Genomic DNA, 15,926 nt, shown 5'->3' with positions numbered 1-15,926 from the left:
TACAAAATTGGACACTTACTGCATTGTTAACATTCCACAGGAGTCACGTGAGGCAGCCGTGCACGTCAGCACTGCACATACCCTGGGCGCAGTGGGCGGGGCTTCCTACACTGACAACGCCGAGATTCTGATCTGATGCAAGCTAGCAGATGTAATCACTGGAAAAGGAAAATATTGACGGATTTATGTACTAGCTTCGTGTTGTTCGCTTAGACATTACAACTCATTATGATAATGATTTGTTAATGAATTAATTATAAAATATTTAAATAAACTTGTTTTCAGATTCTTCACTGGGCTCCTTGTTAATCAGGTTGTTGCATTGTGTCCTTTAATCAATCAGTCATTTTAGTCTCAAGTCCTAAAGGAAATCACAAAAACAAAAAGGCAGACAAAACACTCCGCTTACAAGATTTGACACGTTCTGATGAATGACCATGAAACAGGAACTTTATAATCCACAAATACATTTCATCAACATCAGAATTTTCTGCTAAAATGTATATGAATATATGAGAACACATAAATTTGATGTGCTATTATTGGAAAACTTTTTATACCTTTTTTTTGTATACCCTTTTGTTTATTTTAAATGCTGGTGTGACAAAATGTTTAAAAGTATAAATAAATATCCCATGGATTCAATTAATATGAAATAATATATTAAGTAACTAACAAAGTATGGATGCATCATAACGATGAAATAAGCAAAATGCTGTTTAGAATAGTTTTAGAGTACAGCATATATGAACTTCTTGTTTTTCCATGGAATAAAGAAGACATTCATAAGAATAAAGAAGCTGAAAAGTAACAAAATACCATTTCCAATTACAAGTACTCAAAATTTTATGGAGACATGTTCATACATGTTATACAACAGGGAGCAACATTAGATTACAGTCGTGGTAGTGAACTTTTCACATAGGACGCACGAGTAAAATGGAAAATTCAACATAAGCATCATCACCTTCACAAACAATAACAGATAACTGGACCACACAGTTAAGTGATAGTGAGGGATACAGTACTGAAACGTGCGATGGTCAAAATTCAAAGTGAATATATCGTGCTACATGTTACTAAATGTTGATTTAACACAACTATGATCACATAGCAATGCAAATAACTGTAATTCTGTGAGACTTACACATTACACGGTAGAGTGACAAAGCAACATCAGAAGTAAAGAACAAAGTACTGCTGGATTAATGTAAAAATATAGTGTATATCTATATAGAAGCAAAAAAATGGTATAAGCATCACAGGGACAAAGGCACTGGTACTGGAACTTTAGGGCAGCTAATGTCAAGACCTAGATGTCAAGATGTCTCAGACCTAGATGCTTTCTTTAGTGCCATGAATATTTTAAATTCTCAGCATACACGCTCCACTCTCGACAATACTAAATTAAAGTTAAACTATGGATGGAATGTCTTTATCAAACCAAAGCATCAACAAAGTCAGCCTAAAGACTAAGCAAGTTCCTTATGTAAAAAGACTAGAGAGAAGACTGTCCAGTGAACTGTGCCTGATGAATATGTTTGGTATAAACTAGTCCTTAGGTTGCATAAATGTTCTTAGAAAGGTTCAGATCCCAATTTTAACAACAGAAGCAAACGAAAGTCTTCTGTTAAAATTGGGAAACATTAAAGGTGCATTCAGCCAATGTACAAGTAAAAGTCGCTTTCGCAAAAGTGTGGCAAATATGAGCACTCATTCCAGGGGTGCAGCAGAAATACACAGGTTATTCAAGACATCTTATCAAAAGTGCTCACATTGGAAGTGCGGTCTACGACTGTAAAGGGACTCTCCACTGGTCCGGTCAACATAGAATATCTTCTCTTGACCATGTCTATTACCTTCCCAACATGCCTATGAACATTCACTTTATCTTAAAGTGTGCCAACCAGTGAGAAATTTTCTCCATCCTGTCCACTCTGGCCATTTTCATTGTAATTTCTACTGGTGATTTTGAGTTCGGCTTTGCGAGCCCCCACCAAGCCCTCAATGTCAAAGTCATGCTCAGCCAGCACAATATCACCAGGCAGAAGCTTACAAAGGAGGCCTGAACTCTCAACAAGATTTTTGTTGCTAACGTGACCCGGTGATCCCCTCGAGACAAACGTGACCACACCCCGAGGAGCAACACCTATCACATATTTAAGCTCATTCACCATGGACTGAGCTGGCACTGTCAATGCTGTAGATGCAACCTCTTGATTCACATTCACATTGAGAGGTTTTTCCAGAGACACCCTAAAGCAGTCAATGATCACTGCACAGTCTGGGTACGTGCACCGCAAAGCTGCAGGTAGGTTTTTTCTGAGCTCCACTCTGGATGGCCAAAAAACAGCAGTGGGCACGAGGGTGGTGAACATTATATTAATAATCCGATGGACAGTCCTGGTCACGGTGGCAACCTTGACCCCAAAACGATAGGCCAAGTCTTGGTTTCTAAGATCAAGCCTGAGTCGCATTAGCGTTAAGAGCAGTTGCTGGAATTTTGAAAGCTTTGGATTTTTGTCTCCTTTCATATGCGGTATGAGAAGCAACATGACAGTCTCAAACACAAAGTAGTTTGGCAATCCCGTATAGAAGCGAACCTTTTCTGGATCATTTCTGAATGACACCTCAGTGAGAGACATCTTTTCTATTGATTCCCTCAGCTAAATGTTCTCCTTCTTAAGAGCCTCAAGACTGGACTCATAGTCAGGGGGAATGTTTTTGACTGGGCTTCCCATTTGGTTTACACCTGAGATTTCTTCTTCTTCTACATCATCTTCAGTCTTATCATCCTCTTCATCACAACTGCTTAGTGAAGAGGAAGCACTTTCTGGCTGTTCTTGACTTCTAGTCTGGCCATGGTCCACCAAGAAATGCCCTTGTCCTTGCAGGAAGAGCAAAGCATTGGCTGCCTCCACTTGTGCCTCTTGTTTATCATAAATTTCACAGGCACTTGCTTCCTTCATATTTAGTGACAGTGGCGCTGAAGTGAAAATGGAAGGAACATAGTCTGGGGATCTAGGATTTTTCACTTGTTTTCCTGTAAACAGAACAAGAATACATTAAGTTCTATATTATAATGCAAAAAGTAACGAATGTGTCACATTTTAAACTCAACAAAATGGTAAAATACATATATCAAGAGCATGCTCACAGATGAAAACAGAGAACAAAACAGCGTTGGATGAACTGAATTAGAGCCCTGTACAGGCCTCAAATATAGGCCCTAGCCAGTCTTTTTTTCCCCCCTTTTCCCAAAAAAGCTTATACTACTGTTTCAGCTATTAAAATAGTTCAGTTTTGTATGTAATGGAAAAGTGATTATATTTCGTTTCGTTTTTTTATAAAGTTTTTTTTTTCTTTAAAGGGGTCCTATTATGCTCTTTTACAAAGTCTTAATTTTGTTTTGGGGGTGTACTAGAACAGGCTCTCATACTAGGTTGTTCGAAAAATACATTCTGTTTTTACCGAGGTGAATTAAGGTAAGTTGTAAACACCACATCTGCGCTCGTGTGTACATCTGCCGGCGCCGGCATTTTTCAAATTAACAACGGTTGTTTACGGCGACGCAAAGAATTGTAGGTTATCTGTAGCAGCAAAGGATACCCCTCATGCATCCTCCAAATTCCTGTGAAAGAAGGTCACATTCGAAGGTCGCATTCGGAGTGTCCTACTTGCTTTTCTGAAATGAGACAGTCTCGATGACGTATGCAGCCTTCGAATGCGACCTCCGGGGGGCGCAGCCTTCTAAATGAGACACAGCTTATGTTTATACGTGAAATTCCGGAGAGGACGTCGGATGGCATCGCGTGGTGACGCAATGACGTGTGCCATTAATCGAACTATGTAGGCTATATAACATGTAAAACAGGAACATGAAAGGAATATTCTAAAAGCAACTCATGTAAACACCATAATCATAATATTCGCTTATTTAGAATAAGGTAAATAATTAGATTACTGATGTCCATGTGCAACGCAATTTTGTCTGATATGTAAATTATTTATTAGCCTTTTTTTAACCATGCAGCAAATGCTTTAAAAACAGCTTTAAAATTTACTTTATTGCATTCGAGACGCTTTTAAAATTTTACGGGTATAGCTTGAATGTAAAACATTGTCATGAATTCGTTGTAGGGCTGCACAATTCTTGCTAAAATGTGAATCACGATTTTTCTCCATGGGAATTGAGATCACGATTCTCTTACACGATTCTAATTTTTTCAACAAAAATGTATTGCACTCAAGTACAAAAAACAAACAAACAGGACTAGAGCTGCACGATTCTGGATAAATTGAGAATCACAATTTTTTTTGTCTCAAATACTGTCGCGCTAGCCAGAATGGGGACTTTTATTATGTAACGCGGATAGCCGGAAGAGACACTGTTCATTACTCGGAGATCGGCAGACTGCCTCCGCCGCTGCTAGTGATCGGGTTTTCTGCATAAACGAGTGCTGAAGACATGCATTGTTCAAATCAGCCTCAGTTTGAATGTATCTTGTGTTGTGTGCGTCATATACGAGTGAGTAGGAATACTCGTTAACTGATTGATGCTTGCTTTATCAATGATGACGCAGTTATACAAAGGGTTTATACATCATGTTACTGTAAGAGGTGAGCAGCCTATAGTTGTATATGAATAATAATACTTGTAATGGTGGTTTCATTATAATATTGCTTTTGTTTCTTTCAGTGAAACCACACCCTCCACCACAATCATACATTTCATGCTTCAACTGATAAACACCCAGCCCTCTCAAGAAGACAAGATTCTTTAAAGACTGTGCTTAAGTTTCCCCTCTAACTGGCTCACGCCTCCCATCATTCTCAGCAACCCGTGTATGCTCATTTGCAGTGTTCCCAGAGTCCATCCTCGTCTCTATCACCTAAACCACTTTGTGTCCACTGCAGTCCTCAGCTTCTTGTTCCACATCTTGTTAGTAGACACAGACTGATGTGCATGTAAAGGCTGACTCCCCCTCTGAGTTGATCATATCGCATCTGTGAAAATAAACCTGTTCAAACTAATACTTCCCTCTGTGGTGTTCTGACCGACACACCTGGTTCACTGCGATTCAAGCTAGCCCTAACAGTATCAGGTAGCTCTTCGCTACATTTGTGGTCCTTCGAGCCGGATCGTAGTTGTGCTGGGAGTATGCAACAGAGTGATGAAGCATCGTGGGCCCCCTCCACTCGGCCCAAACGTCAGTTAAGACAGCCATCCTATCTGAAGGATTATGAGGTCAGTGCAGTGCGACCAAAGATACGTGGCCCATCACGTGTCAGCCCAGCACCACACCCGCCTAGAGAGGAGAATCGGAGCTCACAGCCTCATGTGAAGTGGAGTAGACCCCCCGAGGCACATGACGATTATTCACCAAGCTCTGAGGAGAGCTATGATGACACAAGCCTAGGATGGCCACCTACCCCTATGCCCTACACTGAGGAGGGAGCTGAGCCAAGCGGGCTACACAGAGAGAGCATGCCGTACAGTTCTGCCTCACCTTATGACACTAGAAGGGAACCGCTTGAACTATCGGCCTCAGCCAGAGAGCAAGGAGCAGCGCAGCGCGATCAATCCTTTGAGCGATGGCCAATGCCCCCCCTTCCATTACCAGATGACTTGTTAGTGCCAGAGGAAGAGGGGGGTGACCGACAGCTGCCCCCTCCGCCATGGCCTTCCTCCGACTACCCTCCAGAGTCGGCAGCTGTCGAGGAGCAGCGAGTGGTCATTGTCATAGACCGAATGATGAGTGAGTTACAGCTCATGAGAGACAGTGTGACATCCAGCATCACAGCCCACACTCGTCCACATGCGACCCTTCGAAGCCTGAACCCCCCTCAGCCTAGACGAGGTCCTGGACAGTATGATGTCTTGTCTTCAACCCCGAGACCAGGACCCTGTTCACCCATCTCACGTCCGCAACCCAGTATGTATCACACTAATGCGGGATGCTTAACTCAGCATCCAGTTAGGCCTGATATGAGCCGACCGCATGCCGCCAGAGGCAGACAGTTCTCGTCAGTATCCGCGAATCAGGGAAGAGGAGAGTATATAGGGCCGGCGCCGAAAATTCCTCTGTTTATCCATAACGACCCAATGGAGTTTTCTCGGCTAAAATTAGCTCTGTCGAACCTGCTACCCACGGATGCTACAGAGCTTTTCAAGTATCAGATTCTTGTGGACCACGTGAAACTTGAAGAGGCCTGTCTCATTGCCGACTCCTTCATTAACTCACCTAGGCCATACACGGACACCATGGCAACCTTGACTGAGAAGTTTGGCCAGCCACACCACGTAGCCTTGAAGCGAATTGCTGCAGTGATGGATTCGCCTGAGATTAAGAGAGGAGATATAGCAGCCTTCGAGAAATTCTCTCTGCACGTACAGTCACTTGTAGGTATGCTGCAGACATTGGGCCCAGACGGAGAAGTCGAGCTGAGATGCGGCTCACATGTGGCCCGTCTCCTTACTAAGCTTCCAACTGAGATGAGAGCGAACTTCAGGCGTATGATGTTCCACCGTCCTGGACACACTCATACGCTGCTCGACCTGGCAGAATGGCTTCGATACGAGTCGTGGTGTCAAGGATATGACAACCCATCTGACCTCCGCACCCCAGGGCTGTCTGGCTACCGAGCCGAGAAGCGACGCAGCAAGCCCGTAGCTACGATCCTACATGGGGCTGAGAGCCATACGTCGAACCAAGCAACTAGACAAGAAGGTCAGAGTTCATCCGCGCTGAGATGGAAAGGCAAAGTGAAACCCTACTGTCCGTATTGCGAGGGTACAGAGCACTTCCTCAATAAGTGTCCGGCTATTCAGAGACTCATATTGCTTTTGTTTCTTTCAGAGAAACCACACCCTCCACCACAATCATACATTTCATGCTTCAACTGATAAGCACCCAGCCCTCTCAAGAAGACAAGATTCTTTAAAGACTGTGCTTAAGTTTCCCCTCTAACTGGCTCACGCCTCCCATCATTCTCAGCAACCCGTGTATGCTCATTTGCAGTGTTCCCAGAGTCCATCCTCGTCTCTATCACCTAAACCACTTTGTGTCCACTGCAGTCCTCAGCTTCTTGTTCCACATCTTGTTAGTAGACACAGACTGATGTGCATGTAAAGGCTGACTCCCCCTCTGAGTTGATCATATCGCATCTGTGAAAATAAACCTGTTCAAACTAATACTTCCCTCTGTGGTGTTCTGACCGACACACCTGGTTCACTGCGATTCAAGCTAGCCCTAACAGTATCAGGTAGCTCTTTGCTACATTTGTGGTCCTTCGAGCCGGATCGTAGTTGTGCTGGGAGTATGCAACAGAGTGATGAAGCATCGTGGGTCCCCTCCACTTGGCCCAAACATCAGTTAAGACAGCCATCCTATCTCAAGGATTATGAGGTCAGTGCAGTGCGAACAAAGATACGTAGCCCATCACGTGTCAGCCAGCACCACACCCGCCTAGAGAGGAGAATCGGAAGTCATGTGAAGTGGAGTAGACCCCCCGAGGCACATGACGATTATTCACCAAGCCCTGAACAATCATACATTTCATGCTTCAACTGATAAGCACCCAGCCCTCTCAAGAAGACAAGATTCTTTAAAGACTGTGCTTAAGTTTCCCCTCTAACTGGCTCACGCCTCCCATCATTCTCAGCAACCCGTGTATGCTCATTTGCAGTGTTCCCAGAGTCCATCCTCGTCTCTATCACCTAAACCACTTTGTGTCCACTGCAGTCCTCAGCTTCTTGTTCCACATCTTGTTAGTAGACACAGACTGATGTGCATGTAAAGGCTGACTCCCCCTCTGAGTTGATCATATCGCATCTGTGAAAATAAACCTGTTCAAACTAATACTTCCCTCTGTGGTGTTCTGACCGACACACCTGGTTCACTGCGATTCAAGCTAGCCCTAACAGTATCAGGTAGCTCTTCGCTACATTTGTGGTCCTTCGAGCCGGATCGTAGTTGTGCTGGGAGTATGCAACAGAGTGATGAAGCATCGTGGGCCCCCTCCACTCGGCCCAAACGTCAGTTAAGACAGCCATCCTATCTGAAGGATTATGAGGTCAGTGCAGTGCGACCAAAGATACGTGGCCCATCACGTGTCAGCCCAGCACCACACCCGCCTAGAGAGGAGAATCGGAAGTCATGTGAAGTGGAGTAGACCCCCCGAGGCACATGACGATTATTCACCAAGCCCTGAGTAGAGCTATGATGACACAAGCCTAGGATGGCCACCTACCCCTATGCCCTACACTGAGGAGGGAGCTGAGCCAAGCGGGCTACACAGAGAGAGCATGCCGTACAGTTCCGCCTCACCTTATGACACTAGAAGGGAACCGCTTGAACTATCGGCCTCAGCCAGAGAGCAAGGAGCAGCGCAGCGCGATCAATCCTTTGAGCGATGGCCAATGCCCCCCCTTCCATTACCAGATGACTCGTTAGTGCCAGAGGAAGAGGGGGGTGACGGACAGCTGCCCCCTCCGCCATGGCCTTCCTCCGACTACCCTCCAGAGTCAGCAGCTGTCGAGGAGCAGCGAGTGGTCATTGTCATAGACCGAATGATGAGTGAGTTACAGCTCATGAGAGACAGTGTGACATCCAGCATCACAGCCCACACTCATCCACATGCGACCCTTCGAAGCCTGAACCCCCCTCAGCCTAGACGAGGTCCTGGACAGTATGATGTCTTGTCTTCAACCCCGAGACCAGGACCCTGTTCACCCATCTCACGTCCGCAACCCAGTATGTATCACATTAATGCGGGATGCTTAACTCAGCATCCAGTTAGGCCTGATATGAGCCGACCACATGCCGCCAGAGGCAGACAGTTCTCGTCAGTATCCGCGAATCATGGAAGAGGAGAGTATATAGGGCCGGCGCCGAAAATTCCTCTGTTTATCCATAACGACCCAATGAAGTTTTCTCGGCTAAAATTAGCTCGGTCAAACCTGCTACCCGCGGATGCTTCAGAGCTTTTCAAGTATCAGATTCTTGTGGACCACGTGAAACTTGAAGAGGCCTGTCTCATTGCCGACTCCTTCATTAACTCACCTAGGCCATACACGGACACCATGGCAACCTTGACTGAGAAGTTTGGCCAGCCACACCACGTAGCCTCCCCTTCCATTACCAGATGACTCGTTAGTGCCAGAGGAAGAGGGGGGTGACAGACAGCTGCCCCCTCCGCCATGGCCTTCCTCCGACTACCCTCCAGAATCGGCAGCTGTCGAGGAGCAGCGAGTGGTCATTGTCATAGACCGAATGATGAGTGAGTTACAGCTCATGAGAGACAGTGTGACATCCAGCATCACAGCCCACACTCATCCACATGCGACCCTTCGAAGCCTGAACCCCCCTCAGCCTAGACGAGGTCCTGGACAGTATGATGTCTTGTCTTCAACCCCGAGACCAGGACCCTGTTCACCCATCTCACGTCCGCAACCCAGTATGTATCACACTAATGCGGGATGCTTAACTCAGCATCCAGTTAGGCCTGATATGAGCCGACCGCATGCCGCCAGAGGCAGACAGTTCTCGTCAGTATCCGCGAATCATGGAAGAGGAGAGTATATAGGGCCGGCGCCGAAAATTCCTCTGTTTATCCATAACGACCCAATGGAGTTTTCTCGGCTAAAATTAGCTCTGTCGAACCTGCTACCCACGGATGCTACAGAGCTTTTCAAGTATCAGATTCTTGTGGACCACGTGAAACTTGAAGAGGCCTGTCTCATCGCCGACTCCTTCATTAACTCACCTAGGCCATACACGGACACCATGGCAACCTTGACTGAGAAGTTTGGCCAGCCACACCACGTAGCCTTTGCTGCAGTGGCTGCAGTGATGGATTCGCCTGAGATTAAGAGAGGAGATATAGCAGCCTTCAAGAAATTCGTACAGTCACTACAGTCACTTGTAGGTATGCTGCAGACATTGGGCCCAGACGGAGAAGTCGAGCTGAGATGCGGCTCACATGTGGCCCGTCTCCTTACTAAGCTTCCAACTGAGATGAGAGCGAACTTCAGGCGTATGATGTTCCACTGTCCTGGACACACTCATACGCTGCTCGACCTGGCAGAATGGCTTCGATACGAGTCGTGGTGTCAAGGATATGACAACCCATCTGACCTCCGCACCCCAGGGCTGTCTGGCTACCGAGCCGAGAAGCGACGCAGCAAGCCCGTAGCTACGATCCTACATGGGGCTGAGAGCCATACGTCGAACCAAGCAACTAGACAAGAAGGTCAGAGTTCATCCGCGCTGAGATGGAAAGGCAAAGTGAAACCCTACTGTCCGTATTGCGAGGGTACAGAGCACTTCCTCAATAAGTGTCCGGCTATTCAGAGACTCACCCAAGAGGAGGTCATAGAGTGGATCAAAGTCAACAAGAGATGCTGGAGATGCGGGAGAGCACATCAAGCAGCGCAATGTGACCTCAAGAGGCTCTGTGATGTGTGCCAAGGAAAGCATCTAAGGGTACTGCATGATGTCAACGCACGCCCCAAGGCTGAGCACCCGAAAGCTGAAAGCTGTCTTGTAAGCACCAGTACGGAAGTTCTTTACCTAGACAGACCATCGTCCCATGCCCGGGTTTTGTTGAAAGTCGTCAGAGTTCTCCTGCGCAACAGACACAGGACACTAGACACTTATGTGATTTTGGACGATGGATCGGAGCGGACAATGCTCCTCCCTGAGGTAGTTGACAAACTGCGCCTGCATAAGAAGCCTGAAGATCTCGCTCTTTGCACAATTCGACAGGAAGTTCAAACCCTGAAGGGAGCCGCTGTTTTATTCAAAATCTCATTCCCAACTAATTCCAAGAGAACGTTCCAGATAGTGGAGGCCTTCACTTCACAATGCTTGGGTCTAGTAGACCACTCCTACCCTCCTACCCCATCGCCAGTCTGAAGAGGAGGTACAAGCACCTGGCAGACCTCCCCCTTGAGCCATTTGAACACGTCAAGCCGCTCGTGCTGATTGGTGCAGACTACCCCCATCTACTTACCCCTGTCAAGCCAGTGAGACTGGGCCCTGCTGGAGGTCCGGCGGCCATTCGCACGAGGCTGGGATGGACGCTTCAAGGACCTGCACACCTTACCTAGTGGGCCCAGAGTATCCAGCAGTGTCTCCTCACTGGTGTCTCATCCCAGACGACAGAGCTGATGCAGAATGTGGAGAAGCTCTGGAAGATGGACATCCTGCCATACCAGAGTAGCAAACTGGCAGTGAGATCAAAGCAGGATAAGGAAGCGCTGGAGCACTTGGAGGCCAGGACGAGGTGAGTACAGGTATCCTTAGATATGCCACGCCCCTGCTAAGGAAGCAAGGCATTCCCCCACTCAGAGCTCCCAAGGAAGCCGTCCTACCCAGCCTCAGGAGTCTAGAGAGACGCTTGGCCCGGGATCCTCTACAAGCTGAAGAGTACTGTGCAGCGATTCGGAAGTTGTTGGAAGCAGGCGCGGTCAGGAGGATGGCGAAGCCTCAGCCACCAATGAGTCATGGTACATACCGCATCACTTGGTAAGTCATAACGGGAAGAGTCGTTTAGTCTTCAACTGCTCTTTTCTGCTTTGCCACCTTCGCCCTCCAGAGGCATGCGAGAGATCATGGCGGGCCAGATGAAGGAATCCAGATTCGGGGGAGCGTTTTTTTTATGTGGATAGCTGCCTCCAGAGGCAGCTATCCAGAGCATGTGGGACAAGCCTCGAGACTGGGATGACCCATGTATCCCTCAAGACCTGCAGAAGGCATGGAGGGAATGGGAATCTGAATTACACCTGCTACCATGCATCTCCGTACCCCGACCCTATGCTCCAGCCCTTACGGAAAAGATGGTTGTTTCCAGGCAGATTCATGTATTCAGTGACGCCTCCGAAAGGGTTTATGGCTCAGTCTCCTACCTCAGGACAGAAGATGTTCAGGGACGAGTCCATCTGGCATTCCTTGCAGCTAGGTCCAGGGTAGCACCCCGGCGGCAACATTCCATTCCTCGCCTCGAGCTTTGTGGTGCATTGACTGCTGCCCAATTGGCAAAGATGATCAAAAGGAGAGCTGACGGTGAGGACAGATAATACAATCCTTTGGAGTGACTCAACGACAGTGTTAACCTGGGTGCAGTCGGAGTCATGCCGCTTCAAGGTCTTCGCGGGCACTCGTGTGGCAGAGATCCAGGAGCTTACGGCGGAGAGTACATGGCGCTATGTTGACTCTGCTCAGAACCCGGCCGATTATGTTACCCGTGGGAAGACCTTGGCAGAATTAGCCATACCTAATCGCTGGAGCCAAGGGCCATCTTTCCTCCGCAAGGTACCTGCACGGCGGCAACATTCCATTCCTCGCCTCGAGCTTTGTGGTGCATTGACTGCTGCCCAATTGGCAAAGACGATCAAAAGAGAGCTGACGGTGAGGACAGATAAGACAATCCTTTGGAGTGACTCAACGACAGTGTTAACCTGGTTGCAGTCGGAGTCATGCCGCTACAAGGTCTTCGTGGGCACTCGTGTGGCGGAGATCCAGGAGCTTACGGCGGAGAGTACCTGGCGCTATGTTGACTCTGCTCAGAACCCGGCCGATGATGTTACCCGTGGGAAGACCTTGGCAGAATTAGCCATACCTAATCGCTGGAGCCAAGGGCCATCTTTCCTCCGCAAGGGACCTGCTGAATGGCCATCCTCACCTGGAGAGATCCCAGAACAGGATATCACAGAGTATAAGAAGGTGGCTTCATGTGGAGTGATATCAAGAGCTGACAGACAGGAGGCCCATGGAGGGCGACCATACCTTTCCTGGAAGGATATGGTTGAGGCTGTAGCACAGGAGGTGCATGTGACGGCGGACCAAGACGAGCCCTCGACCGCAGAGGACTATCGTCAGGCAGAGATGACAATCTTTCAGAGAATCCAATCTGAATGCTTTCCAGTAGAGTTGCGCCATCTTAAAGCAGGAAAGGCTGTACTTCGAAGTAGACGTCTCCTTACCCTATCCCCGGAGCTGGACCCTGATGAGGGAATTATACGGGTGGGAGGGAGACTCCGACGGGCCAAATGGTTAGACCCTGCCTTTAAACATCCCATTGTCCTGGACCCCTCGCATCCCGCAACGAAACTCCTTATCCAGGATTATGATGTTCGGCTCTGTCACCCGGGCCCAGAGCGAGTATTCGCCGAGATGCGCCGGAAATTTTGGATCCTCCGTGGAAGAGAGGCCATAAGGAGGGTGCAACACCAATGTCAGGAGTGCCGGCGATGGAAATCTAAGCCGTCGGTCCCAAAGATGGCTGATCTACCCGTGGCCCGTCTGCGTCTATACAAGCCGGCGTTCTACTCCACTGGCATCGATTGCTTCGGGCCTCTCCAAGTGAAGCTAGGATGACGTTCAGAAAAAAGGTGGGGCATAATTTATAAATGCCTTACCACTCGGGCAGTGCACCTGGACCTCCTGCACGCTATGGATTCTGACTCCTTCTTAATGAGCCTCAGACGGTTCATCGCGCGCCGTGGGAGTCCAGCAGAGCTCTATTCAGACCAGGGCACAAACTTTAAAGGAGGCGAGAAAGAGCTTAGTGAATGGTTCAACAGCATGTCTTCTGACCTCAAACAACTCCTCGCCAAGCAGAAGATTGATTTCCGCTTCAATCCCCCTGCAGCTCCCCACTTCGGGGGTACATGGGAGAGGGAGATCAAGTCTATTAAGACTGCCCTGTATACTGTCATTGGAGTCCAACCTGTCTCTGAAGAAGTATTGCTTACAGTGCTACTAGAGGTCGAGGATATATTGAACTCAAAACCGCTGGGTTACACCTCCTTCAGTGTTGCTGACTTGGATGCCGTGACTCCAAATGTCCTCTTGATGGGGCGGCTGGATGGTGCGCGTTGATCATATCGCAGCTGTGAAAACAAACCTGTTCAAACTGATACTTCCCTCTGTGGTGTTCTGACCGACACACCTGGTTCACTGCGATTCAAGCTAGCCCTAACAGTATCAGGTAGCTCTTCACTACAAATAAGGTATATAATACCTCATTAGTGTTGTCAAAAGTACCGATGCAAAATCAAATAAGTAAGCAATCATGCCCGGAAGCAACTACGGAATCCACAGCCCTATATATATATTTATACCACAGAATGTATAAAAAGCCAAAACATTCTCAGTATGCCGCAGTAATCTTGCGAAAATGATTTCATTTGGAGCCTGAGTCTGCGCAGTATAGTGATCATGAGGTGGAGCCGCGGTATCAAAGTCCCGCCCAAAATCGCAGACCCAATAGCAAGATCACAATCATGAGCATCAAATAACTAATTAAAAGCAAACTTATAATATAAGAAAAACGAACACTTAAACATACATCAGCATGATAAGAACTACCTAAAGTGACGGAAACCATCTTTGGACGGGCAGTGCACCTGGACCTCCTGCACGCTATGGATTCTGACTCCTTCTTAATGAGCCTCAGACGGTTCATCGCGCGCCGTGGGAGTCCAGCAGAGCTCTATTCAGACCAGGGCACAAACTTTAAAGGAGGCGAGAAAGAGCTTAGTGAATGGTTCAACAGCATGTCTTCTGACCTCAAACAACTCCTCGCCAAGCAGAAGATTGATTTCCGCTTCAATCCCCCTGCAGCTCCCCACTTCGGGGGTACATGGGAGAGGGAGATCAAGTCTATTAAGACTGCCCTGTATACTGTCATTGGAGTCCAACCTGTCTCTGAAGAAGTATTGCTTACAGTGCTACTAGAGGTCGAGGATATATTGAACTCAAAACCGCTGGGTTACACCTCCTTCAGTGTTGCTGACTTGGATGCCGTGACTCCAAATGTCAAATGGCAAATGGCATGATAAGAACTACCTAAAGTGACGGAAACCATCTTTGGAAAAAAAATTATTTGAAGTGTAATTTAATTATTTAATTTGTCTCTCGTACCATTAGATTACATGGAGAGGGCGGGGTTTATTACCTATACTGGGTCCAGCCACCCGAGGGCGTCACCTTTCAGCGCTTGTGCGGCACACTTGATTTATGCAGGCATCTAGTTGTTACATCATGGTATTACATATGATTTCCTTTATTTCTCCCACCCGATGGCACCAATCTGCTTTCCATGCATTTTTAAACACCTTTGCTCAATTTGTAACTTAAATTTTGTATCAACTGAAAATCATATTAATTTTTTTTTCTAATGTTTGTATTTTTATATAGAAATAAACTGTATAATTTAGAGGTGAATATTGTGAAGTACCATTAAGTCCCTCAAAATACTAAATATCAAAGAATAAATATTATTAAAATAAATAAGGTACATTAATTTCATTGAAACCGCCAATGATCACAGAAGTGAGCAATAGCAAAATGTTAATCTTAAATCCAAATAAGCATTGTGCAAATTTACATTTAACCCAAACCCCAAAGTGTATCATAACGATAAAGTTAACATGCAGCCCCGTCATGGTAAATCATAAAGAAGCGTTACAAATATTAAATAAATATTCCCCCACTCTACAAGAAATATATACATTCAAACCAGAGATGAGCATTGCTTTTTAAAGATTCCTGCTAAAACCAAAAACATGCAATATCCATGACATCTGACTTAAACGTACCCGAAATGAAGTGAGTGCTGCTACTGCCCTCGTTTGGCACCCACCCTTCACGATTCACAGCAGCGATCCAGCGCTGCTTCCGTTCCGGGTCGCGCGGAAACCTGTAGAAGGATAGTGTGGTCCCGGGAATCCTCCTGTTTCGACAACCGGCCACTACGCATGTGTGAACCATATTAGGGCCACGCATCTGCTTTTCTCCCCTAGTAATATTTACAGTCTGACTCCCAAAATGGCGGCGGGGGTAGAGTAGGCGACGCGAGTGTGTCGTCATCTGACTGGTCGTCATCGGTTGGCTGCAGTCAGTGCTGTGGTGATGTCA

General features: G+C 47.0%; 1 pseudogene; it reads right to left on the bottom strand.

The window, feature by feature from the left end:
• Positions 1–857: 857 nt before the first annotated feature.
• Positions 858–15,905, bottom strand: LOC107712268 (uncharacterized; annotated as a pseudogene).
• Positions 15,906–15,926: the final 21 nt, after the last annotated feature.

The sequence above is a fragment of the Sinocyclocheilus rhinocerous genome, unplaced genomic scaffold (genome assembly GCF_001515625.1).
Source record: "Sinocyclocheilus rhinocerous isolate Xijiao unplaced genomic scaffold, SAMN03320098_v1.1 scaffold2583, whole genome shotgun sequence".
Lineage (NCBI taxonomy): Eukaryota > Metazoa > Chordata > Actinopteri > Cypriniformes > Cyprinidae > Sinocyclocheilus > Sinocyclocheilus rhinocerous.
Note: the sequence above shows the minus strand (reverse complement) of the source record. Positions and strands in the feature narration are given on the sequence as shown.